Source organism: Halyomorpha halys, unplaced genomic scaffold (genome assembly GCF_000696795.3).
Source record: "Halyomorpha halys isolate HHAL.00 unplaced genomic scaffold, Hhal_1.1 Scaffold1127.1, whole genome shotgun sequence".
In the NCBI taxonomy this organism is placed as follows: domain Eukaryota; kingdom Metazoa; phylum Arthropoda; class Insecta; order Hemiptera; family Pentatomidae; genus Halyomorpha; species Halyomorpha halys.
Genome location: NW_027110032.1, coordinates 53450 through 56689, shown reverse-complemented (window position 1 = coordinate 56689; position 3240 = coordinate 53450). Strand labels below are relative to the sequence as shown.

General features: G+C 30.4%; 1 protein-coding gene and 1 long non-coding RNA gene across 2 annotated transcripts in view; one reads left to right on the top strand and one right to left on the bottom strand.

Annotated features, from left to right (window-relative positions):
* LOC106688422 (putative cystathionine gamma-lyase 2) overlaps positions 1-3240 on the top strand; it is a 27654-nt gene that overhangs the window by 2926 nt on the left and 21488 nt on the right. The window lies entirely within an intron of this gene.
* Positions 2258-3240, bottom strand: part of LOC112211163 (uncharacterized) — a 25676-nt gene continuing 24693 nt past the window's right edge. The window contains exon 3 of the long non-coding RNA XR_002945469.2: positions 2258-2416. This is a non-coding gene — a long non-coding RNA (uncharacterized lncRNA). The remainder of the gene's footprint in view (positions 2417-3240) is intronic.

Sequence of the window (3240 nt, the reverse complement as noted above, 5' to 3'; positions counted from 1 at the left end):
CAGAACAACGATGACTCATCAAATAGTTCCCGCAGAAACCAGAAAAGAGTTGGGCATCACCGATAACCTGATAAGACTGTCTGTCGGCCTGGAATCAGCAACAGACCTTATTAAGGATATCGACCAGGCGCTGAAAGTAGCAGCTAAATTCTATGTACCCTCATAATTTGTGTTAGTAGTTTTGCTTCGATTTATATTTTTTAATTTTATGAATGTAATTAATTTATTTATTGATCTAAATTATTTATTTAATTTATTGGCATTCTTCAATGGCCCAAGCTCAATGATATATTGTATTTTAACTTATCGCTCAGGGTTACTCTGGGAACATAACAATGTAGTATTTATTGTTAATTAAGTTTAATAATAGTCTTTTAATTTAAATAAAATAAATCAATATTTTATAAATAATTTTATTTATATGGCTTCAATTTTGTGATTGGAGCTAAATTAGTCATGGAAATTGTTAACTATCTTATTATTTAAGTATTTTTTATAATTTTGTGTATGTATAAATGATTCACATTGAACTGAATAAACAAACTTTAATCTTATTTTTGAAAATTGTGAATTCATATTTTCCTATTTAATCATAAAATAACACTATAATAATACATTTGTTTTTATTGTACCTTGGTTATTATATATTGAATTGAAATTCAGTAAAATACAGCCAACGCTTGTAGATAACAAAACAAAATGATTGATCCACTCCATAATATAAAAAGATCAAATCATAAAAAATAGGCAAACAATTAAATGTTATGATTAGTTTAAGTAAAACATTATTTTGGTTGAACTGACTTGGAAACATCGATTATTTGAAATTAGATTAGCGCTGGTATGTTGCGTGACATCATTATCCATTTACCAGACCAATTAACAGGCCCTTAGCAGTGTTAAATACTATATCGTTTTATCATGCTAAAAGAAGGAAAGATTTTATCATTACACATTTTAACATGTTAAACTAAAGATCATGAATACTCCTATTATTATTATTATTAATATTATCATTATATTCTTATACACAGATAACATTTAATTCCTAAACTCAATAAAGAATTTATATTTTTATTTCTTTAAGTATATTATACTCAGCGACATTACAGGGACAGTAAGAGATAGAAAGATAAGTTATCAGGCGTAACGTTGAACTGTCTATTGTTAGCAATCAGGAGAAAGCTCATGGTCTATTCAACAAGGCAAAATAGTACAAGCACTAGATTACCCATTTAATGGGGCAATCTCTAGCCGCCATAGCTTCAATCATACTAACGTAGCGGCTGGATCTTACAGATCAAAATCTAATTTAATTGTTTTCCCTCAGAACTCTGAAGAAATGCTTAATGTTAATGGATATAAATGGAAATGATCATTTTTTATATACGGCTAGACTTTAATTTACTGAAATATTAAATAATGTTACACTAACTAAATAATATATATTAAACGAATTAAATAAAACATAACCAGGTACCAACAAAACATGATATGGCTAAAGGGAGGGGTGCCTAAATCTAAGGGACATATTCTGACTCTAACGATGATGATAATAATAATAATAATGATAAGTAGATTGTTTATCATGAATAATATATAAGAGAAGAGGATAATTGGGGGTGCTAAAAGAAATCACAGAATGATCAGAAAATAACTAACATTATGTAGATACATAAATTGTGTTGAAAGACATGAGACATATAGTCTAAGCATTATAATAAGATAAAGGCTCTATGAGAAGAGTAATATTAAAGTTAAGCAAGAGGAAAGAACAAATAATCAAATACATATGAAAATCTAGTCAGTATGACTAATGAATGTACAACATGAAAATTATAAAAATTAAAGTAATGAAAGAAGTAGGAAATTGTCAAGGTGGTTTTATTAAAGTAATGAAAGAAGTAGGAAATTGTCAAGGTGGTTGTGTTGAATGATCTGACTCCATTTGACGATGTACTGTTGATTTTTTTTTTTACTCCCTCTAAAAACAGAAAATAAACATGGATTAGTAAAATGCAAAATATAATGAAATATAAATCAAATTGAGTACAACCTTATTCTACTATTGATACTTGAAGGTATCAATAACATACTTATCTGAGGTTTGATCTGTCTGTTATATGGGAACTCTACTTACATATTAGGAAGTGAGGGGCCTCCGGTTATGGTTAAATGGTACTCTTGACTTTTTTTTTTTTCAAACCTTCCTGAAACGAAAATAAGTTAATAAGTTAGGAGGTAGTTATATGTATACCTGTTAAATACAGAATTCCTTTTATGGCCTTAAGGAATTTTAAGGTCATGTGTAGGGTCCAATGAAGGTAGTGCTTGTGTTACACCAATGGATTATTAGAATGGAGAGGGGCCCTTCCACATGCAATCTTAAATTTCTTTCTTTTTTTTTCGTACCCTTCTGAAAAAAAAAAAAAGTTAAATTAGTATATACATATAAGAAGGTAGTTTAGTTAAGTTTATAATTCCTTGGATTGCCTTGTGGCATTTCAAGGTTATGTGCAGGATCCAATGAAGGTAGCGGTTGTGATGGCTTAAACCAGTGGATTATTGGAATGGGAAGGGGCCCTGCCGGTTTTCATGTACTCTTAACCAGAAGGCTTCTACAATAAGTGCTCAATTAGGTGGTAAGGTAGTTGATTAGGAGCTGAATTGATAGGGTGAGGCTTAGGGTGCCAGCCATACGTTCTCTAAGGATGATAACCTCGTCCTACAGGGTTCTATTCCTAAAGGTAGGAAGGAGGTATGCAAGCCCAGAGGGTAGCTTAGGTAGTTACGATGAATAGTACAAATAAATATTACTATAAGGCGTTTGCTTGTCACCAGAAGTAGTTCCAGTGTTAACTCGTAGGCTGCATCATGTCAGGCCATAGCTGTTTTGGTGGCCATAGTACTTACAGTCTAGACCAGCAGGTAGCATGTTGCTACAAAATACCCATAAATCTAGCTAGTAAAAATATGTACAATATAAAAATTATTTAAAATAAAGTAATGATAGAAGTGGGAAATAAAACTTATATATCTGGTAATTAAATATGTAAATAAAATAACAGGATTAAAGAAATAAAAATATAAAATTATATAATCCAATACAAACCAAGAAATAGGAATATTTTAATTTAATAGATCATGGATATTCCACGTCTTGCAGCATCTATTAAGTCTGAATCCCATGATATAATATTTGTCGTAGACAACACATTTTTGACTCCATACCTTCAGGTG